This window comes from Rhinatrema bivittatum, chromosome 3, assembly GCF_901001135.1.
Source record: "Rhinatrema bivittatum chromosome 3, aRhiBiv1.1, whole genome shotgun sequence".
Lineage (NCBI taxonomy): Eukaryota > Metazoa > Chordata > Amphibia > Gymnophiona > Rhinatrematidae > Rhinatrema > Rhinatrema bivittatum.
Genome location: NC_042617.1, coordinates 441,206,183 through 441,230,654, shown reverse-complemented (window position 1 = coordinate 441,230,654; position 24,472 = coordinate 441,206,183). Strand labels below are relative to the sequence as shown.

The window sequence follows — 24,472 nt, the reverse complement described above, 5'->3', positions numbered from 1 at the left end:
TTCTGAAGGATCCAATCAGCTGGAGGATGAGGCCCCACATTACAAATATTTGCAAGTCATTGAAAGCATATACTTTCTCTACCTATTTTATAAACATATGCTTATATTTTATATGCAAAAAAATATAACTTGAATGCATAAAACCCTGATTTATATATGGAAGTAAGAATATTTTAAAATATACGCTCATATTTGAAATCCTCAGTTTACTGATACCTCCACCAGTTCATCCAGTCTGTCTCCAGTTCACCGAAATCCTCTTACTACTACCTCCTACTAGTGGTGTGCATCCGTTTTCCACGTATTTGTAATCCGCAACTTATTTTTTGCTATCTGTTAAATACGTGGGGAGGCGAAACGCATCGCGACTCCCCACGTATTAAACAGATTTCTGTTTAATTCAGCCTAAATAAAAATTTAACCCCCCCCACCCTCCTGACCCCCCAAGACTCCCCAAAACTCCCTGGTGGTCCAGCGGTGGGGTCCGGGAACTCACTCAGACCCTCGGTGATAGTTTCATCATGGCGCCGATAGCCTTTGTCGCAGGGGCTACCGGTGCCATTGGTCTGCCCCTGTCACATGGCCATCGGCACCATCTTGTGCTCCTACCATGTGACAGGGGCTGACCAATGGCACCGGTAGCCCCTGTGACATAGTATGGGCAAAGGCTATTGGCGCCATTTTGAGTCCTGGCGTCGGACGGCAGGTCACTCCGGGACCCCCGTTGGACCCACAGGGACTTTTGGCCAGCTTGGGGGGGGGCCTCCTGACCCCCACAAGACTTGCCAAAAGTCCAGCGGGGGTCCAGGAGCGACCTCCTTTCACGCCGGCCGTTCGATCCCAATACTCAAAATGGCGCCGATCGCCGCCATTTTGAGACTCAAAATCGCCATCCCGCCAATACTCAAAATGGCGCCGATCGCCGTCATAGTGAGGGCAAAGGCGATCGGCGCCATTTTAAGACTCAAAATCGCCGTCCCGCCAATACTCAAAATGGCGCCGATTGCCATCATAGTGAGGGCTCCGGGACCCCCGTTGGACCCACAGGGACTTTTGGCCAGCTTGGGGGGGCCTTCTGACCCCCACAAGACTTGCCAAAAGTCCAGCGGGGGTCCGGGAGCGACCTCCTTTCACGCCGGCTGTCCGATCCCAATACTCAAAATTGCCGTCCCGCCAATACTCAAAATGGCGCCGATCACCGTCATAGTGAGGGCAAAGGCGATCGCGCCATTTTGAGACTCAAAATCAACGTCCCGCCAATACTCAAAATGGCGCCGATCGCCGTCATAGTGAGGGCAAAGGCGATCGGCGCCATTTTGCGTATTGGAGGGATGGCAATTTTGAGTCTCAAAATGGCGCCGATCGCCTTTGCCCTCACTATGACGGTGATCGGCGCCATTTTGAGTATTGGCGGGACGGTGATTTTGAGTCTCAAAATGGCGGCGATCGGCGCCATTTTGAGTATTGGGATCGGACGGCCAGCGTGAAAGGAGGTCGCTCCTGGACCCCCGCTGGACTTTTGGCAAGTCTTGTGGGGGTCAAGAGGCCCCCCCCAAGCTGGCCAAAAGTCCCTGTGGGTCCAACGGAGGTCCTGGAGCGACCTGCCGTCCGATGCCAGGACTCAAAATGGCGCCGATAGCCTTTGCCCATACTATGTTACAGGGGCTACCGGTGCCATTGGTCAGCCCCTGTCACATGGTAGGACCACAAGATGGCGCCGATGGCCATGTGACAGGGGCTGACCAATGGCACCGGTAGCCCCTGTGACAAAGGCTATCGGCGCCATGATGAAACTAGCACCGAGGGTCTAAGTGAGCTCCCGGACCCCACCGCTGGACCACCAGGGAGTTTTGGTGAGTCTTGGGGGGGTAGGAGGGTGGGGGGTTGTAGTTAATTTAGTAGTAACGTATTTACAGATCAACAACTTATTGAATTCTCCATACTTCCGCATGAAACGGAATTGACCCCCCACAAATACGGATCACATACGCAACGAAAACTTTTTGCCTGCACATCCCTATCTCCTACCCAAAAATAGCAAACAGACGAGTCTGGTACCAATTGCACTAGTTAATTAGCAAGTGTAAAATTGCATGGATACATTGCCTAATGTATTCATGTAAATCTCTTATAAATTAGCACTTTATATGTGAACCTCTTGGCCTGCTCAAGATCACCCCTAAACTTATCCTTTTTAGCACAAGTAAATATACACACAAAACAAAAAATTTGCTTGCATCTTTATAAAATAACATGTATGTGAATAAAAGCTACTTGCACATGAATATGTTAATTTCATACCTATAACTGCTTTGAAAGTTAACTCGTAAGGATTTACGTTTTGTGTCATCAGGCTTATAGTATAGATGCCACGCTCATTTAGTAACCCTCTTCTTGGCTGCCTCTGGTGTATAATTGTCCCACCTTCTTCATCCCATTTATTAGCTTTGGTTTAATAATATTCAATCTGAAAGGAATTTGAGAATACATTTGCATTATGCTTCAGTATAGACGAAACATAAGTAGACAGTCATTCATTTCATCCTCACTTCTAACTCATAGATCAATAAATATTTTTGATTAGTCATTAGTCTCAATATACTTCCTATTAAACGTGTTCATGTCAGCAAAATCACAATCATGAGTAGCACCAAATCATATCCTTGCTGGACGTCTACAACTGCATCGTCATATCCTTCTCTCGCACTGGAAATAGCCTCTTCAGACAGGTTGACACATGTTAGAAGGACAGTATGGGGAATCTGGAATTGTTTGTGGTGTTCTGTGAAAGAAGGAATGACTTCAATGTGTAGTGCTACCCATACCAAGTTAAAAGAGAGAATTCTGAACATAACCTTTAAAACTGGGAAGTGCCACTGAACCCATTCCTAGTAAAAAAAAAAAAAAAAAGCATTAGGTACTGATGTTATTTAACCAGTGTCTGAATAAGTAGATAAAACTGATGCTTCTCTTACAGTTTGATTAGATTTTGTGTCAATCTTTACAGTGACAGATTTAGCAAAATGTAATAAAAAGAACTAAATGTGATTTAAAAATCAATAGCATGTATTGAAGTGCAGACAGTGGATATGTGCACAGTGGCCAATTCTGCACTGTAGCATTGAGTTCTGTTTCTATTATTCTCCTTCCTGTTAATTTATTTGAGCAAAATTGCTTTCTAAGGATTTTTTTTGAAAAGACAATGGACAACATTCTTTCTTTTGTGCTCAATTTAGTGTCAACAAACACTAGGACCTTCATTAAATTTAGTTAGGAGGGGTTATATCCACTGGGAGTACTGTTCATCATGTTTCCTTGATTCTTATTGTATCTGCAATGCAGCATGTTTATTAAGGCAAGGTTTGATTAAATCTGAAAACAAATAGCCAAATGGATCTATTTTAATCCAGTTAGTCATTAAAACTTTATTACTTACCTTAAGCTAGCCTTAGTTTAATTTGCTAGCTCAGTGTTTTGTGGGGCTTTTCAAGTTTTCTTTCTGCCAAGTTGACATTCTTGAGTCATGGATCATGACTTTAAATCTTATAGAGGTCGATATTCAGATGTAGCCAGCTAAGGCCTGGATTTATCAAAATGCACTAAATATAGCATGCAATAGAAAAAGGGGCATGTTTTATGGTAATAGGCATTTTGCGCTAATACTTATGCGAAGAGCTAAGTTACCACAAAATGTGATAACTTTTTCACATTTTGAGATAGGTGCCAGAATTGTGGTATTTCCTACATGCAACCACTGGGGGGACCTTGTTTAGTAGTTTTAAGGTCCTGGAGAACCAGCCTAGCTGTCAGGAATGCTGCTGGGGGGGGGGGGGGAGAGAGAGAGAGAGAGAGAGAGAGAGAGAGAGAGAGATGGACGCCCTACCTGGGTAACATCAAGCTAGGTTGAGAGAACATTGCACAAATCTCATCTTTGGGTGAGTTTCCTCACTCCGAAGGTCATCAAATCTTCACAAGAGAGCACTGTTCTGTTTGTACATCTCACTTTGAATGTCAAAGTGGCCCCTAACCACCTACACTAATACCTAAACCTTACCTCGAGTTACTAGGTGGGCCTCACATAGAGATATAAATACCTATCTAGGGTGAGGGCATTATGGCTAGTCTTGTGCTCTCTCTCTCTTTCTCTCTCTCTCTCTCTCTGAACTGCTAAAACCAGCATTGGAGAACACATCACAAAAAGCAATAAAGTCTTAGCACAAGCTATTGCACAGCTTAACACTACTGAAAAAGGGGTAGCAAAAATCCATTAAAGCCATGCAACAAAATGGTAAGCCCACCCCTAACTCCTCCTCTTTTTCAGAATTGCATCATTATGGTGCTATCGCATGCATTAACAGTGCTTTTCACATGCAATAAGCTCTTAACACATGCAAAAACACCTTATATCATTTTGATAAATGACCCTATAAGACTTATCTGGCTAACCTAGTTGGGATATTCAATTAGCCGGATAACTGGCTAACTATACACCTGTTCAATAGTAGGTCAGATACATATGTTTGAATTTGCTACTTATCTGGCTAAGTTAGTCGGATAAGTAACTCCTCCTAGTTATACTCCTAGAACGCCTATTTTTATCCAACTAGATTTTAGCTAGATAATGGCTTATCTAGCTGGATAAGTGGCTGAATATACCAAAACTTGCCATTTAGCTTTCAATGGCTTTGAATGTCTACTTCCAAGTGTTCACGATACAAATAATAGCTTTATTACATACATTTTGTCATAGAGAGCCAATATCTGCTACACATGATGCACCGTTTTAAGTTAAGATCAATTTCATGGTAGTTTGTGAACGAAAATTGGTAGCATATACTATGTTGAAGAGTAACTATTTATTCTTTCTTTGGGGTACTATTGTTAACTTTAAAACCTACGTCAATAATCTGTTATTATGAGGCATGGAAAGACAGAATCATGCACATATATTTCCTCTCCCCCCCACCCCCACTGAATGTTTTTGGCAAGCTGATGTACATTTTTGAACTGTCAATTTAAAAGGAACTTGATTTAATTTAATTCTAATATATATATAACCAGCTTTCCAATGCCCATGGTACGGTAACAATAATCAGAAAATATAAAGAACAATAAATTAATAAAAGACTGAAAAATCACAAAATAAAATTTACTTTTCCAAGTACATAAAACATCATAGCATACAAATAAATAAATACACAATTCATTTAAAACAGGAGAAAAAATGAATTCTAAAGATGAGATGAAAAGGTACTGAAAAATATAATTCTGGTCCACTCTTTGGAAAACGTTTGTATTTGAAGGTGTAGGTTTACTTATTGGTACCTGGAAACCTTCAAGTCATGTGTACATATCTTAAATTTTAGATCAATTTCTGTCAAGTAGTTAGTTTTAGAATGGCAAGGGTTCTAAATTCAGATATGAGCCCAAATGAATCCAAATATGTCTAATGCTTATTCTTTGTGTATGTATGAAAGACAGGCGTGCATGTGGCTTTCAAAAAATTGAAATTAAAATTCTCACTATACATGGTTGGGTGACAGAACACAGAAATACAGAACTCGTCAGCTGATCAAGACTATATGGACTACCCAGTCTGTCCATGTCATATTATTAGGGCTGAATTAAGACTTGCAGAGGCTCTAAGCTATGGGAAGTTTAAAAGGCCACATAATATTAGCAAGAAATTTGGTAATTAATATTTAGATCCCTCCCTCATAATCTGAGGCTCTTAGCTTTAGCATAGGTGGCATGTGTCTAAATCTGGCACTGCATACAACAATTACTTGAACCCAAGTACTATTTAGAATGCAGGCAAATGTGTACCTCGCTCAGTCTAGTTTTAAGAATCTGAGAGGTTTTAATTCTAGTTTTATTTATTTAACACTTTTCTATACCGACCTTCATGGTAGAGACCATATCAGGTCGGTTCACATCGAATAGGGGAACTGAACCAAGAACAGTAACCAAAACAAAAGGTTGAACGTGAAAAAGCAAAGTTACATTTAACAGGGAAATTAAACTTGGAGGCATAGACTGCTGGAAGGAAGGAAAGGCTAGAGATAGCGGAGAAATTATTAGTATAAACAGAGCAGTCAGGAGGCTCTTATTCTTATAGTTTTCAAATAAGTCCAAGAGGTGCAGTGCATAAAGAGTGCTTCTTATCAGATAAATACTCATTTATTCAGAAGTTGCTCATAGGGCTGGTAACTTTAATACTGGTGACAGGTACCCTTGTATGACGGCTCGCATCGAAGGACACAGCCGTATTATAACATAATCACATATATGCGCGCATGATATAAAATAATCTGTATGTGTGTACATGTGCGCCCAGTTTTATATGGGCATGTGCATGTGTGCGCAAATACCACCTGTACTGGATACGACTCAATTACCAGTTTCCCTAGTTCGCTCCCAGTTCGCCCAAGTAAAGGATAGAACTTCCTAACCCCCCTGTTAGGCCCTACCTTTAAAACCTCGCTGACTAGCCTCATTTTTTTGTTTTAGGACTTGCACGCCATGCATAGCAGAAATAAAATTATGCAGCAAGGGTCCATGGTGCGTATTTGTGTATGTAAATACTTATGCACACATTTCATGTTAAAGTCCTGGAACACCCTTGTCCCGCTCATGCCCTGCCCATGTCCCACCCCTTAAAAAAAAAAATTTGTGCGCACACCGGGAGATATGCACGTATGCAGGCACAATTTAAAATCCGTGAGATCTGCACCAGCCCCTACTTCTGCACATATCTCCTGGCTTTGGTGTGCACCAGGCTTTTAAAATTCACCCTTAGGATTTCAAACAAGAGATAGGTCCCCCAGTATGGTCCGTGTTTCCATAGTGAATTGCATCGGGGTGGACAGCAATCTAAAATGCAAACTAATATTATACTTTGCCCTGCCCTCTACTTTATGTAGGCAAAACAAAATGATTGCTCAAGACCAGGATTTTTGAAAATCTGAGCTGCATACGACATACTTGTACTGAAATTCCATTGGTTGAACATTGGATGTCAACTCATCACTTAGAATCAGACCTACTTTTTTTGTCATTTAATAGTGTAGACTGTTTTCCCTCAGAAAAGGTGACTTCTCTCGTTGCATCCTCCATCATGAGCAATGTTGGATATTTACTTTGATGTCCCTCCAATCTTAACAAGGAGATAGACTTGTCTGTCTATTTATAGATGTTCTTATTTAACCCTTTGCTGGAGTTGTGCTGGTTCCCCTAGGGCCATAAAAGTATTTATAAGTCGGGGCTCCTCTTGCCATCATTCCCCTTCTTCCTGAACTTCCCAGGGAGTGAGCTCATTCTGTGGGGGAGAGGAAACCCTCTGTAGCCCAGGTGATAGAGAGTCTCTTCTATGGTGTGTGTGTCTTTCTGGTGTGGTGTTCTCAAGGACAGACAGGCTGGACTCACACTAGGTGTTCAAATGATATTTACTGATCATTTTCAAAAGATCAATAACTGTACCTCATTCAACAGCTGAAACTGTACAGCTGAACTATTTCCACAGTGTCCCTACTGGGGTGCTGGTGTCCATCTCTCTCCAGCAACTAAGAGTGAGCTTGCTAATGCCTACTCATCCGTGCAACAAACTAGAAGAGGGGGGAAATCCTATGGGGAAACCCCAAGCCATAAAAAGATCCTCACTGAGTCCAAAGTTCAGTCTGACGCCCACGGCCTGTGTCCTGATTCCTTTGGGGATGGAGATCCAATTGGGAGTCTCTCAATGCTTGATGCTATAACCTTGAAGGATCTCTCAGAGAGAGAGGCCCAATGTTCCAGTTCAGCTTATATTCTCTCTGTTTCCTTCACCAGGTTGTGTAGAGGGGTGGGACAAATACCTCCACATGAACAAAAAGGGGAGAAATTCAAAAGTCTCTATCCAGAAGGTCTCACCCTGGGTAGTGCTGTCACTGGTCTTGCTTCTCTATGGGGTAGAAGGGGTTGCTCACAGGTCTCCAGCCCCTGCTCTCAGGATTAGAAGGCATAGATTGTTCCCCAACATAAGAAAATTTATCAAAAGCTGGGAGGCAGACTTTCTCAGACAGGGAGTGTACTGAGAAAAGATCTCTTCTAAATGCAAGAAAAATACCAAGCTGGGTTAGTGGGCCCAATTCAGCAGTGAGAAAACAAAAAAAGCTACTTTCTCCTTAACTTCTCAGTCAAAATAAGTACACTCTGTACTCCCCAACTCCACCTTATGGCCCTGGAATAGCCAATCCAGTCAACTCAGTGAAGAGAGTAAAAGAGAATGGAAAATCCCATGCTGTTACTAGACCTAGTAAGGGACCTAGGGCCATCTAGTGACAAACCGAAGGGTTGGTCACATTATGGGCTGGATTTTTAAACTTACGCACGCAGGGTACATTTGTACGAGCTACCCGGCGAGCACAAATGTACACCCGATTTTATATCATGCGTGCACAGCCACGCGCATGTTATAAAATCTGGGGTCAGCGAGCGCAGGGGGGATGCACACTAGTGCATCTTGCGCGTGCCGAGCCCTAGGGGATCCCCGAATGGCTTTCCCCATTCCCTCCGAGGCTTTTTTATTATATATCCTAATTTCACCCCCTTCCTCTCTCTCCCCCTCCCTCTTCTTCAAATAATTTTCCTCTATAAACTTGTGCCTTCTGTCTCATTGTCAGCATTTAGGTTAATTATTAATGCAAAAGTGCATTTTCAAGTTATTCATTTTTGTGGTGTATTGTGGACCAATTTTGGGAGTCATACAGCTTTTTCTGCAATTTGCTTACATTTTCTCTACAATATAATTTATTTGCCTTTATTCATATAGCTTCATTAATGTGAGACTTTCAATTATTTGGTCCATTTCTATGTAAAAGGTCCCCTATCTAACCCACCCCCCAGCCCTACCTAAATCCCCCCTACCTTTATTTTATAAATTACACCTGCCTCTGGCAGGTGCAAGTTGAGCGCACGGGCCGAGAGCCAGCGAGCGATCTCGGGCACAGCAGCAAATGGTCCCTGTGCCTGGAGGCTCTGGCCCCACCCCTGCCCTGCCCCTTTTTGTAAGCCCCGGGACTTACACACGTCCTGAGGCTTTACGCACGCCACCAGGCCTTTTGATAATGGGCCTGGCATGCGTAACCGCCCTACGCACGTAAATCCAACTGGATTTACGTGCGTAGGGCTTTTAAAATCTGCCCCTACATACTGTATCTCTACAGGCTGATACAGTCATTATGGGCTGTGTTTCTATTATTCTGGCATATGCAGCTTTTTTATTATATATACTAATTTCTAGAGATGTGAATCAGAACCGGAATCTGATCGGTTCCGGTTCCGATCCAAATCTTAAAATTTTTATTGCCCAGCCCGATTTGAGTTCTGATTATCGGCTGCGACCGATCCGATAATCAAAAAACCCTTCCCCACCCTCCCGAACCCCCAAAAAAGGTTTTAAAATTACCTGGTGGTCCAGCGGGAGCGCGGGGAGCGATCTCGCCCTCTCAGGCCATCGGCAGCGTTAATAAAAATGGTGCCGGTGCCATTTTGAATATTGGCTATATGGCCTGAGTGCAGAGGATTGCTCCCGGACCCCCGCTGGACCCCCAGGGACTTTTGGCCAGCTTGGGGGGGCCTCCTGACCACCACAAGACTTGCCAAAAGCCCAGCGGGGGTCCAGGAGCGACCTCCTGCACTCGGGCCGTATTGCCAGTATTCAAAATGGCGCTGGCGCTACCTTTGCCCTCACTATGTCATAGGGGCCGACGGCCGGCCGACCTGTTAATTATTAATTAAATTAAATTAATTAAATTAATTAAATTGACCTATTAATAATGAACATCTTCTGAATAAATGAGTAATTATCTTAAAAAAGAAGGACTCTTTAAATGTATGCACTATACATCTTGGACTTATTTGATTAGATTTTTTGGTGTGTGTGCTTACCACTTTTTCTCCTGTGCCTTAGTTCCAGTTTTAAAAACTAATTATAATTTGACTACACCAAGACGGAATATTAAGGCATGACAAGGTATAAAGTTTTGTGCACCATATTAACACTTCAGTATGACTAGATTATTAGTTCTGAATTTTGGGCAGAACTAACTGATGAACCCATGGTTTTTTTTATCCTGAGACAATTGTAGAAGTAGAAGAGATAAAAAAAAAAGTCAGTCAATAAAAGAGTTACTGGAATAAATTATAACACAGTAAAAGAATCCAAGGGAAGAATGGACTAAACTGAGAATGAACATAACTGAAAGCTAACTCTTTATGTAGGGTAGAAAAGTCTACTGGGTCTCCATTAAAAGGATTGTTCCATCATAACAGGGGCAACAGAAATAAATGCTGGTTGGGTTTTAGCTCCTCATATGTGGAGGCTGGCATAGTGGATTCCACAGAGTATAAAACTCTGAGTGACCATTTTACAGTGTGGATTTTTATTTATCCCTTATAGGGGGCATGATGTTTCTGTTCTTGCTCCTGATTCTGTTTTATTTTCTTCTGGTAAAGAACCCTTATACCTCAGAAAAGAAGGTCTGGTAATGGCAAGAAAGAAAAGTTGCCTTGTACCAACTAATATTGTCCGGTTTTGTCCTTTTCAGTTGGGTTAAAGTAAGTTGTTTTTGTTTTTTTACCCTTCCTTGATCCATTTTATTTGTATTTAAAACTGTTTTTTTTCCCATTCTGCCGGTGATCCAGGGACTCAGTGCTTAACATCCTAAAAGAGTTGGGAGTCTGAGAAGTATTCGGTGGATGTCCTGAAAGGAATGAATCCCCATTCCCCATTCAGTCCTGAGAGGAGGTGAAGTGGACTTTGGAGAAGGCCAGTGGCATCTATCAGGTGAGAACCACTACGATATCATTGAAGAGAGGAATGAGGAAGTACTCTTCAGGTGCCAGCAAGGACATTGAGGAGAATGGGTAAGAGGAAGCATGGTTAGTATTTCAGGATAAAGATATGAAAACATGGGACTTTAATTTATTACATCTAAATTGGGATTTAAGAACCTATCCACCACAATTTTGGAGGGAACTAAACAACTATCTCTAAAATTGGAATGGATTACTAAAACCAAAGCAAATTAAACTATGAAGTCACAGATTTATTGTTAAAGACCAACAGTGTAAGTTTTCATCTGTTTCTTAGTAAAGTTAAATTGGAAACCACTATCCACTTCCAGTGTGATCATTACTGCTGTATACCAAAACTGTGATGAGAAAAGCTTGCCTTAACAATGCTCAGGGCATTGGTGTTAATTTTCTCCCTTGACTTCCCCACCCGAAAGGGAATTTTGGACTCAGAGGGACTTAATGACCATAAAGACAGGTTGAACTTTCAAAAGCCCTTAAATGTAAAGGTGTCTTTGGTCCTGTAATGGGACATCAGCCTGAGGGTTATCTGACTTTCAATAAAGCGAGCTGGGGATGAAGCTACAATTTTGTGTTTGTGGGAGTTGGGACCCAAGTTATTATGGAGGGACCTTTATCTGACTTTCAATAAAGCGAGCTGGGGATGAAGCTACAATTTTGTGTTTGTGGGAGTTGGGACCCAAGTTATTATGGAGGGACCTTTCTTCTTGGCAGCTTTCATTATCTTCTGTCTTTGGATCTCCTTTTTTAATTTGTTTATTACTGTATTAATTTCACCTTATTCACCTCCTCCATTATTCATCTCCCTCACATCATCATCCCTCAGTCAGTACCTCTACTCTCCTGCTCCTTTATATTCTTTCTTCTTTATTACCCTTCTCTTTTTTCATCCCTCTACTCTTCCATTTGTTAATACTCTTCTCTTTCACTCCATTCTGAATTCATCTTACTTTCATCTCCCCTCATGTTACCTCCCTTTCCATCCTCCAGTTCCCCCATACTCCTGTCAAAGGTTGATTCTGTTTGCTGTCTGTAGTAATATGGGGTACAGAGGATGTTTCTGTTCCCTTTATCTCTTCATATATAGGCACCTGCAATCCAGAAAGGAGTAAAAGTGGTGTCATGCTATAGTTAGTCAAATTTTGGGCACTATATCACCTGATCTACTACCAACCTGATCAGTCCACTGGGGCATGCTGGAATGCTAGATAGGACAGTTCTCCCTTGCTCACTCTTCTCTCTTGAGGGGAGAAAGCCATTAAAAATACCTTCTCCGACCTTCGTGTTTTCTTTCTTTTTGCTCCCCCTGTATATGTTTTGCACTTCCCTTTTCTTTTTCTCTTTCTCCCTTGGTGTCTTGATTCTAGTCTATCTCAGCCTTCCTGGTCTCTTTCCCTTTCCTGTTGTTTTCTTATTCTCTCCTCCCTTGGTTGCTTGGTCTCTCTCTGCTTGTCCATTTTGTTCTCTCTCCATTTTTCCTTGTTCTGTCTGCTCCCACACTTCCCTTTCACTTTTTTCTCTTACTCCATAGTTGCTTTTTTCTCTTAACTTTTATCATGGTATTGAACCAGTTGTACTGTCCTACCAATGAAGCAGTTGGAGTATTACTGCCCTGCTTGCTCCTGGCCTTGCCATCATGGGTATCATTTTGCTCCCTCCCAATGCCTTGGGTGTTTATTCCACTGTGCTCACTGCCTTACCCCACATGTTGATACAAATGTGCTGTTTGCTCACTCTGGGGTAGATTTTGAAAAGGAGCACGCGTGGTGTACATGTGTGCATGCTACCCGGCGCATGCACATGTACACCCGATTTTATAATTTGCGCGCGCAGGCGCGCAAGTTATAAAATCAGGGTTTGGCGCATGCAAGGGGCTGCACAATTGTGCCGAGCCACGCTGCCTTCCCCCATTCCCTTCCCCCTAACCTGACCTTCCCACCCCTTTCCCTAACCTTTCCTTCCCCTAGCCCTACTCTAACCCCCCCCCCCCAAATGATTATTTTACCTTTTGTGCCTGCCTCTAGGCAGGCGCAAGTTGCTCATGCCAGCAGCCTGCCGGCACGCGATCCTCCAACACAGCGGCAATGGCCACTCTGTCGGAGGCCTCTGACCCCGTCCCTTTTTTAAAGCCCTAAGACTTACACGCATCCCGGAGCTTTGCGAGCATTGCCGGGCCTTTTTAAAATAGACCCGGTTACGCGCGTAAATCCTTTTAAAATCTGGCCCTCTATGCATTGGGGTGTTTATGCCACTGCTGATGCTGCTTTGCTCCTCTCATATGCTTTGGGGTATTCATGCTTCTGTTTGGGTTGTGCTTCCCTCTCACTGTCTTGGCATGACTTGGTGCCACTAATGGTGCTGCTTCACTTCTCTTTTGGTGCTTGGGGTTTTCCTACAGATGTACTTGGTGCCATTTGCCTCTTTTTTAAAGCCTTGGATTGTTCCTGACATTGGTGCTACTTTTCTGCTCTCACTTTTCCTTGGTGTATTGATGTCTTGGGCTATTTTGCCATATAAAGATGTCTTATGCTACTTATTGCCCTCTTGGTGCCACTTTGCTCCACACTTGGTTTCTTGGAGTGCTCGTCCCTCTGCTACTGATGTCTGTCTGAAAGTTTCACTAAATTAGAATAGAAAATCCCAGTTTTTGAGCCCAAAATACTATTCATTGACTTTAATTGGAAAAGGCAGGGATTTTCCATTCTCGCAGAGAATGGTGAATCCCGGTGGTAACGGGGGGCGGGCCTGTGAAAGCCGGCAGCAATCGCACCACCGTGGTGTTATCGCTGCTGGCTTTCACACCCAATAGCACCACCGTGAAAGGTGGTGCTATTGGGTGCGCTACTGGCGGCGATAACGAGTCTTACTTTATCACCACCAGCAAAGTTACTGCCGTGTCCGCCTCCTCGCCGTCCTGACTCCTCCCCTCCCCAACTCCGCCCCCGGCAACCTATCACACGCGAAAAGTCCCTTTTCGCGTGCGATAGGCTTACAAAATAACCCCCAAAGAATGAATGAATGAAACAAAAAAAATGAATACCAAATAAAATAAATCACTGAGCCAAACAAACCAAACCAACATTTTTTCCCATGGTTTTCCAGGTGCTGCTGTTCAAAACTGTCCAGGTTGATAACCTGGCATGAGCCAGAAAGCCAACTCTTATCTAGATGGTATGTTTCATGTAGAGAGAAATTAGATGTCTATTTTATTCTCATATTCTGCCTTTTTTCATTTTACAGGGAAGCCAAAGCAGTTTACATCTTAGTTGCAATAAAATACAGCAGTACAGCATAATATAACATATACTGTAATGAATTTCCCACGTGCATACTTAGGAAATATTTCCTCCTGTTTTCTGCCGAGTATGAAAATCTTTAATATCTGATCTAGACATAATTATCATGCCATGCAGTTATTAAATATGTATAAGAACTGAATCAGGCTGGTAGATGTGTCAGTTTCAAGTTTCCACATATGGAAAGTGCTCAGCATGACTGGAATATACAGGATGCCTGCATTAAGCTGCTAGGAATAGGGTCTCTAATCTGGCCGTGTGCTTTAAATTTGCAAATTAAAATGGGTGCAATTTATCAAGGTCTTTTCTCATACATGCAACATGTGAAAAAAAAGCCTTACGGGCAGATTTAAAATTGCCCGCGTGCGTAAAAATACGGGGTTTACACGTGCAGCTGGTCCTTGAGCGCGCTGCGTGCATTTTAGAAGGGGCTCGGCTGCTTTACATGCAGAAGTGCCGGGCCAAAGAAAAGGAACGGTCTGGGGGCGGGGAGGGGTGGGACTTGAGGCACCAGTACAGGGCCATGTGCTGCTGTGTTAGGGAAGTGCGTGCCGGCACTCTACCGGGGTGCGCACCTTGCTACTGCTCTTGTTGAGGAGCAAAAAGTAAAATGAAGAAAACAGGTGTAGCTAGGATAGGGATAGGGGGTGGGGAAGAGAGGGGAAGAAGAAGGGAGGTTAGGGTAGGGGGTAGGGAACTGGGGAAGGCCGCGATGCGTCGCCACGTGAAAATCACATTATTCCACCCACCCCCTTGGGCGCACCACCCCAGATTTTATAACATGTGCTCACTGGCGCGCACGCTATAAAATCACATATCTATGTGCGCGCGCCGAGTAGCATGAGCACATGGAAGCGCCAGCGTATGTTTAAAAACCTGCCCCTTAGTGAACAGATTTCAATAAGTCTTAAAACATTTTACCTTTCCTCTTTCTTTCCCTCTCCTTCATATGTTTTTCCTGCTTAATTGTCAGCATTCATACTGATTTATTTTTGTTAATATTTTGCTTCATAAAATTTCCCAAAGCTACTCTTGTATGATTCTAACCAGTCATATGATGTTTTGTGTATGACCTAAAATGCAAATAAAAATAAATGTTCTTTTAAAAGATATGTTCTTTGTTTCACTGTCTTGGCTCTCTTGGTACAACTGTGCATTCATGTGAACAGAAAATATTTTTCTGAAAGTAATTCAAAATGGTATGTTTATAAGTTTACTAATGGACATATGAACAGCAGATTCAGAAAATGTTTAACTCAGATATTTAGCATAAAAACAACCTAATAACAGTGAAACTGAAAAGACCTTGCCTAATACAAATCCCACTGTCAGATAGTCAGTCCTTGTTTGAACTCTGTCTACAATTATTGGCTCACTAAAATATTTTCATCCTTTTAAGTCAAGAGATTGAATATTATGTTAAGTGAATGTGTCAGAAGTCAATAGTTACTGCTCTATGTCTAGAATCCTGTCTTCGTCTGCACATCAGTCCAGTATAGAGCAACCTCCCTCTATCTTTTCTGCTCAGAACAATTGCTGATTTGTACTGTATCGCTCTCCCTTCACTTGCATTATTATTGGTAACTGGAAAGATCAATGTTGTTTGATTAAAATAATTATGTGGAAAAAGTAGCTCTGTCAAATGTTCTTACAGTTTTGGGCAGTAATAAAACTTATAGAACTTTCAAAGCAGCTAGCTAGAGATTTCAAATATTAATTCCCTGTACCTTGACTTAACTGCTCCTTTCTTATTTATTTCTGGGTCTTCTTTTTCTTTTGCAATAATTAATTTTTCTCTCCTCCACTTTTCTTCCTTTCAAGGTTTGAATTTCCCCACTGCCCAAAGAAAACATCTACGAGCCATTACTAGCCCTGAGACAATCTTTCAGTTCCACTCTTTGGGGTAGATATTCAAACATAAATGTCTACGTAAGTTAGCCGGATAACAATTATCCAGCTAACTTACAGGGTCATTCTTTAAACTGCAATGTGCCATTATTGTAGCAGTGCAATTTAAAGCAGGGGAAGGGGAGGAGTATGGGCGGGTTTATGGCCTGGCAGCGCTGCTGGCAATAATGTTTTCCACATTATCGCCAGCAGTAATGTGGGAAATAACACCTTTTCCCATGGAGGCATAGGGGAAAAAGTGTGCTGCCTGGCCGCAACCGTGGTGGGTAAAAATGCACCGCCATGATGCGGCCGGCTGCATACGTTCGCCCCCGCCCCTTTTTATCCTGCGTGCCATCATTCCACTATATTTATCTATATTTATAGTGGAATGTAGAGATGTACTTCGGGTAAATATTTCGTGTCGGGCTTCGTTTCGGGGCCCCCAGCGGGAATTTCATTTTTCCTGTCGTTCGGGGGTTTTTTTTTGGGAGTCAGAGTTAGTGCGCACTATCAGGAGTTAGCTCACATTAATGGGCCGAAAACGAAGCCCGAACCAAATGGTTCGGGCTTTGCACATCCCTAGCCCTTTCTGTACTTTAAATGTAACATGCCAACGGTGGAGAAGGTACTGGAGAGGTTCCAGCCCATCTGCATATTTCTTTTCAGCCTCAATGGTCGACTTTGAAAGACACTACGACCCACCTCAGGCCTGAGCTGCTCCTATCCCACATTCCTCGAGCATCAGGCCAGGTACTGGGAAGGTTGCAGACCTCTTTTTATTTCCTATGGCTCCAATTAGTTACATTTTCTCTTTGGATGCTAATCCTTCCCAAACTTATTTCCTGCTGCCAATTACTCCTGACATCAAATCCACCTTCTCCATTCTTTATCTCATTTGCCATTCTGTCATCTGCACTGTCCACTGCTCTTGAACTTCAAAGTTTTCTTCCTCTCATCCAGCTCTCTTCACTCTCTCTGATATTTCATTCATGTACTGCTGTCACATCTCTACCTCTATTCTACATTTTCTCCTGCTGCTGCTCCTCCTACTCTCAGCTGGGGATATCAATCCAAATCTTGGCCCTCCTAGGCAACTTTTACCCCATCAGTGCACATCAAACCATTACCCCTCCAATCTATTCCCCTTCTCTTCCTTTCTCATGCTTCCTATGGAATGTCCACTTTATTTCCATGAAGCTTGCCTATATTCATGATTTCTTCATACACTTCTCCTTGCCTTGACTGAAATCTGGCTTTCTCCTGAGGACTCTGCTTCAGTTGTTAATCTCTGTCATGGAGGTTACCTTTTCTCCCATATACCTCACATAGTAGGCTGTGGTGCTGGTGTTGGACTGCTGTTCTCCCTACCTTGAAGGTTTCAACCTCTTCTTCCACCTCAATCTTTCACTTATTCTTCCTTTGAGGTCGACTCCATCTGGATATTCACCCCACTACTTCTCCAGGTAGCTGTCATTTATTGACCCCCCTCATGATAAATCCCCTCCTCATTTTTATTGATTTTGATTCTTGACACATCTTTGATTCTTGACCCATCTTCCCCATCCCTTATTTATGATGATTTTAACCTTCATGTTGATGACCCCTCTGGCTCTTATGCCTGAAAACTCCTTTCTTTAACCTCCTCATTTGATCTTCAACTCTGCTTTACCACCCCTGCTTACAAGAATGGTCACTGGCTTGACCAAGTCATCTCCTCTAACTGCTGGCCCTCAGATTTCTCCACCTCAGTTGTTCCTAACTCAGACCAATTTGGATAACTTTCACACTAAACCACCTCCCCACAGGCTCATCCAGTCACCACCAACACCTTCAGGAATCTTGCATCCTCTTCACCACCATTTCATTTCTCTTATTTCTCCACTACATTGGCTGAGTCAGTTGACAAAGCAGTTTCTTCTTACAACAGTATACTCCCCTTCTCTTTAAATATTCTTGCTCCTCCCCTTACCCATTTGTAAGACACACCTAATCCTGCTTTGGTTTACCCTAAAAATTGCTTCGTATATTCCTATGCTCACTCTGCAGTGTCTTGGGCTAAATCCCGTGTCCATGAAGAATTCATACATTTCAAATTCATACTGACCTCCTTCCAGTCTGCTATTACACTAGCCAAGAAAGATTGCTACATTAATACAAGCATCTGACTAACAAACTTGCATCAAATTCTTACCATCTCTTTGGCACACTAAATTCCCTTTTCAAACTTCCTTTGCCTCCCTCTCCCCTTTCACTCTCTGCCTAAACTATGGCTAACTACTTCAATGACAAGTTTGACAAAATTAGCTTGAGTTCTCTACCAGGTCACCTCTATCTCCCTCTCCCCACTTCTTTCCTCTCCCCTTCCCCTGGCTTCCACTACTATTTTCTTCTTTTCTGAAGTCACAGAGGAAGAAAATGTCCATCTTCTCCCTTCCTTCAAACTTATTCCTCTGACCTCATTCCCACTCAGTTCCTCAGTTATCTTTCCTTAAATCCTCAGTCTATCACATTTTACTACTACTGTTCCTGCTACCTTCAAACATGCTGTGATCATACCACTCCTCAAACACCCCTCCCTGGACCTTACCCACACTGCCAACTATCATCCCATCTCCCTCCTTCCTTTTGCTTCCAAAGTACTTGTCAGTTGTTTACCATCACTTTTGTGACTTTCTTTCATCTCAAGCTATTCATTATCTGCTTCAGTCTGATGTTAGCCCTCTACATTCCGCAGAAACAGCCCTTACTGAAGTCTACAATGAATATGGATATGCAGGGAAAAAAATGTGTTTTTGTTTCTCAGATCATTTTCAGGAGGTTTTTTTTCACATTAATTTTGGTTCATGGAATGTTTGATTTGTTTCATTCATGTGAAAAAAATGAATCAAACATAATCCCCCCCCCCAAAAAAAATAAATAAAATAAAGGCCAGGAAACAAAAGCAGGACCTCCCAAGGCCTCCCATACACCCGGAAAAATGCCAGAGCAGGATCCCTCCCCCGGCCCCCACTTACCCGATCCAGTTGGCATACATTAATTGAGGCCTAGGCACAAGCACAGTAGATTACCGCAATCTCGGCCTCATTTACACTAATTTAATATTTAAAGTTCTGCTCAGGTAAGAAGCAGGGAAGATCAGTTTAATTAATAAGAAAAAGCTGAAACATGGAAAAATGTATCAGCTTTATGTTACGCCTGTCGGTCGCAGACAGCTGTGACTGCTGTTGCTCACCTCCTTCTTTGCAGCTTTGACTCTGTTGGGAAGACTTGCGGCCTCCGCCAGCTATCGCTGGCCTGCCTACCGTTCCCAGGCCTCCCTGGATGCCGCGGATACTGCCGACTGCCATCTTGCCTTCAGAATCCCCTAGGCACGCGTGCGCGCGCTCGGGCCAGTCTTCGGCACGTTATGGCAGGAACCTCGGGGGCATCCTCTCTGGATGATGTCATCCTTCCACAACATTTAAGCCGGCTGGCCCTGCCTACCGACGACTTGGCAATGAGTTCCCTCATTGCTGAATCTGCTTCGCTCACTACAGACTTCCTGTTCCAGTTCCTACTCCTTGGCGTGAGACGCTCTGGGTACCCACTCCTCGGGGGCCCTTCCTCGTCTCTGGCTCTCAGCTCCTCGGAGGGGCCTTTTGCCTTAGACTACTGCTTGCTCCGTTTTCTGGGGCCTCTCCTGGAACCTTCGCTACTGTGAGTACCTTCGGTCTACAGACCACTACCGTACCATCTCTAGTCTGGAATCCTCATCGATGTACCCCGCACTGCAGGCCACTACCACACCATCTCTAGTGAGGAACCCTCATCGGTCTACCCCGCTCTGCAGACCATTAGAACATAAGACATTGCCATACTGGGTCAGACCAAGGGTCCATCAAGCCCAGCATCCTGTTTCCAACAGTGGCCAATCCAGGCAACAAGTACCTGGCAAGCACCCAAACTCTAAATAAATCCCATACTACTGATGCCAGTAATAGAAGTGACTATTCCCTAAGACAACTTGATTAATAGCAGTTAATGGACTTCTCCTCCAACTTATCCAAACATTTTTTTAAACCCAGCTACACTAACTCCACTAAGCATATCCTCAAGCAGCAAATTCCAGATTTAATTACACATTGAGGGGTTGAATTTAAGATCTGCATGTGCATTCATTTGTGCATGGTTCCTCTTCAAGAGAGATGTCAATTATTTTTAAGAAAGTTTTTAAAACACACATTTCAGCATCTGATTTGGTTTTCCAAATTCTCCATACTGGAGCACAGGAGATTGTTCTGAATTGATCCCAGTCTACCAGTAATTTTTTTCTACCTATGCCATTCTTTTATCCTTCTACAGTATTTTATCACGAATCTACTCCACTGCTTTTCCCAAAGTCAGCATCTTTTCTACCAAAGAAGATATCGGTTAGAGATGTGAATCGGAACCGGAATCGGTTCGGATTCCAGTTCCGATTCACATGTGGTTTTTTTTCATCGGGCCCGATCACGGTTTTGTTTATCGGCTGCGCCCAAGCCGATAAACAAAAATCCCATCCTGACCACCAGGGGCTTTTGGCATGTCTTGGGGGACCCTCCTGACCCCCACAAGACTTGCCAAAACTCCAGCGGTGCCATTGGTAAGCCCCTGTCACATGGTAGGAGCACAAGATGGCGCCGGCCATCCAGTGCTCCTACCATGTGACAGGGTCTGGCCAATGGCACAGATACCCTGTCACATGGTAAGGGCAAAGGGCCATCGGTGCCATTTTGATTAGTGGCAGCTGATGGCCCGGGAGCGGGAGATCGCTCCAGGCACCCCCATTGGACCACCAGATACCTGTAAAAAGTTTTTTGGGGGGTCGGGAGGGTGGGGGAAGCTAAGGTATTAGTTTTAAAGGGTCGGGGTGGGTTTAGGGGTTATTTTTGTGTGCCGTTTTTCCCACCCTCCCCCAAAATGATAAGAGAACTGCCACGATCAATATCGTGGGGTTTTCCTATCGTTTTGGGGGAGCCCTCGATTTCTGACGATTTTGAAAATATCGTCCGATATTTTCAATCGTCCAAAGCCCGATTCACATCCCTAATATCTGTCCCATAACAGAATGCTCCAGCCACACAATTACCTTCCAGATTTCCTCTAAACTCCAAGGGCCTTACCAGATGAAAAACTCTCTGCTTATTCATTACTCATAAGAACATAAGAAATTGCCATGCTGGGTCAGACCAAGGGTCCATCAAGCCCAGCATCCTGTTTCTAACAGAGGCCAAACCAGGCCACAAGAACCTGGCATTTACCCAAACACTAAGAAGATACCATGCTACTGATGCAATTAATTGCAGTACCTCGCGCTGAGGACCACTACCATATCATCTCTTCTGAGAACCCATCACTGGTGTGCCTTGCTCCACGGACATCTACCGTATCATCTCTACTGAGAAGCCTCATTGGTGTACCCCACTCCGCAGACCATTGCCGTATCTCTATTACAGAAGTATTCCCCTTGGGTATACCCCACCATACAGACTCTGTGTTTCTCCTGCACTCCCCACTTTATGGGCAGTGCCTCTCTATTTCTCTAATAAAGACTCTATTCCAGAGCTGTGTCTGACGTCTGCTGAGACCTCGCCTTCCCATGGTGAGGCTCACAGGGCTCCTCCCTGTGGGCGGTACCATCTCTCACCTCAGCCCAGGGCCCACATACCTACAAATCCTAACACTTTAGACAGGAAATGGCTGTAAATGTGCGATGATGGTGGCTTAAAAAAAATAAGTCACAGTATATACTGTAGCTGATATTTCGTGATCCTTGCAAAGAAGGTCAAAAATCATAAACTGAAAGAACCCTGCATGTCCCAAACTTGAGCATACTTGACAAAATGGTAGCTTAATAACACCTTTACTGACTTAATATCACCAATTTTATTTAACTAGAAGGTGGAATTATTAATAATCACTTCTTCAGTCACAATAATATTACTTCTCATCGGGAAAATAAAATTAAAAGTTTTAAAAGTTGTTCCTTTACTGAAAAACTAGTAGGGATATGCATTCATTTTCAACAAAACAGACACAAAATTGTCTATTTCATCTTGTTTCGGGAACACCCCAAAACAAAAACAAAAATTGACGAAATTTTGTGAAAATTTATATTTCATGTTAGTTCACACTAACGGGTCTTGGTGTGTACTAACATTATTTATTTATTTATTTATTTATTTATTTAGAGTTTTTATATACCGACATTCTTGAAAAAAATATCAAATCATATCGGTTTCCATTGAAACAGAACAATCGCGGTTATGGCGTTACATTAAAACAAGTCGTCAAATAACAAATATAGATAACAAGTATAAATAGAACAGCAAATATAAATAACAAATATGAATAACAATATAAAATCAAATATAAATAACAAGTATAAATAGAACAGCAAAACAGTGGTAATAGGTCACAAGTTGACAAATAACGAATATAAATAGAACCGCAAAATAGTGGTGATAGGCGTTACATGAAATAAGTCATCAAAAAAGGGTAACACTATGAGCTTGAGAATTAAATAGTAGAGATGTGAATCGTGTCCTCGATCGTCTTAACGATCGATTTCGGCTGGGAGGGGGAGGGAATCGTATTGTTGCCGTTTGGGGGGGTAAAATATCGTGAAAAATCGTGAAAAATCGTGAAAAATCGTAAAAAATCGAAAAAACGTAAAATCGCAAAACCGGCACATTAAAACCCCCTAAAACCCACCCCCGACCCTTTAAATTAAATCCCCCACCCTCCCGAACCCCCCCCCCAAATGACTTAAATAACCTGCGGGTCCAGCGGCGGTCCGGAACGGCAGCGGTCCGGAACGGGCTCCTGCTACTGAATCTTGTTGTCTTCAGCCATAGACGAACACGATTGGACGGCAGGAGGTCCTTCTGGACCCCCGCTGGACTTTTGGCAAGTCTTGTGGGGGTCAGGAGGCCCCCCCCAAGCTGGCCAAAAGTTCCTGGAGGTCCAGCGGGGGTCAGGGAGCGATTTCCCGCCGCGAATCGTTTTCGTACGGAAAATGGCGCCGGCCATTCGCGGCGCCGGCCATTCGCGGCGGGAAATCGCTCCCTGACCCCCGCTGGACCCCGCTGGACCCCGGAAGGACCTCCTGCCGTCCAATCGTGTTCGTCTATGGCCGCTGCCATTTTTCGGCGCCATTTTGGAAAATGGCGCCGGCCGAAGACAACAAGATTCAGTAGCAGGAGCCCGTTCCGGACCGCTGCCGTTCCGGACCGCCGCTGGACCCGCGGGGTCCAGCGGCGGACCGGGGGGGGGGGGTTCGGGAGGGTGGGGGATTTAATTTAAAGGGTCGGGGGTGGGTTTTAGGGGGTTTTAGTGTGCCGGCTCACGATTCTAACGATTTATAATGATAAATCGTTAGAATCTCTATTGTATTGTGTTCCATAACGGTTTAAGACGATATTAAAATTATCGGACGATAATTTTAATCGTCCTAAAACGATTCACATCCCTATTAAGTAGGGCGTAAGCGGGGACCCTATAGGATAGTGGGTAGCAGTGTGGGGAGAGGGATAAGAGGAGCGGGCTGAAGAACAGAGGGAGGGAGGAGGAGGAAGAGGGAAGGAAAGGGTGGCATTAAGTCATGCTAAGGCGTGACTTACTGACTTAACATCTAGTTTTCCTATTTACAGGCTTAGTGCGCACTAATGGACTTTGGAGCGAACTAACAAGAAGTTAGTGTCCATTAAGTCCCATTAGTGTGCACTACCTAGTTTTTACTAATTTCAGAGTTAGTGCACACTAATTTTACTAATGTTAAAAAGTGTCAATTGGGAAGCAGTTCATTAGCTAGAGGTGTGGTTCTGCATTCTCATTAGCTTAGTTGTAACTAAGGAGACCACCAATGGGAATGCAAAACCATACCTCTAGCTAATGAACTTCTCCTCAATTAACACTTTTTAACTTATTGATAACATTTTTGTTAGTGTGCACTAATTTTAATTAGTGCACCATAACATCCAGTTAGTGTGGCCTAAGTCCTATTAGTGCGCAATAACTCCAAAATTAAGAAAACTAGGTGTCGCGCACTAAGGGGCGGATTTTAAAAGGCCCGCGCGCGTAAATCCTTTTGGATTTACGTGCGCAGGGCCCTCGTGCGCCGGCACGCCTATTTTGCATAGGCCGCCGGCGCGTGTAAAGCCCCGGGACATGCGTAAGTCCCGGGGCTTTCGAAAAGTGGGCGGGAGGGGGCGTGTCCGGGGCGTTCCCGAAACGCCGCGGCATTTTGGGGGCGTGCCTTGGCGTTTTGGGGGCGGGCCCAGGGGCGTGGCACTGGCCCAGGGGATTGGTCGAGGCCTCCGGACCAGCCCCCGGGACCGGAGGATGGAGCGGGGCTGCCAGCCGACACGCGCAAAGTTATGCCTGCGCGCGTCCGAGGCCGCTCCGAAATTGGA

General features: G+C 43.7%; 1 long non-coding RNA gene across 1 annotated transcript in view; it reads left to right on the top strand.

Annotated features, from left to right (window-relative positions):
• The window catches only part of LOC115088818, a 65,615-nt gene that overhangs the window by 28,593 nt on the left and 12,550 nt on the right, over positions 1 to 24,472 (top strand). Inside the window, exon 2 of the long non-coding RNA XR_003855909.1 lies at positions 10,684 to 10,825. This is a non-coding gene — a long non-coding RNA (uncharacterized LOC115088818). The remainder of the gene's footprint in view (positions 1 to 10,683; positions 10,826 to 24,472) is intronic.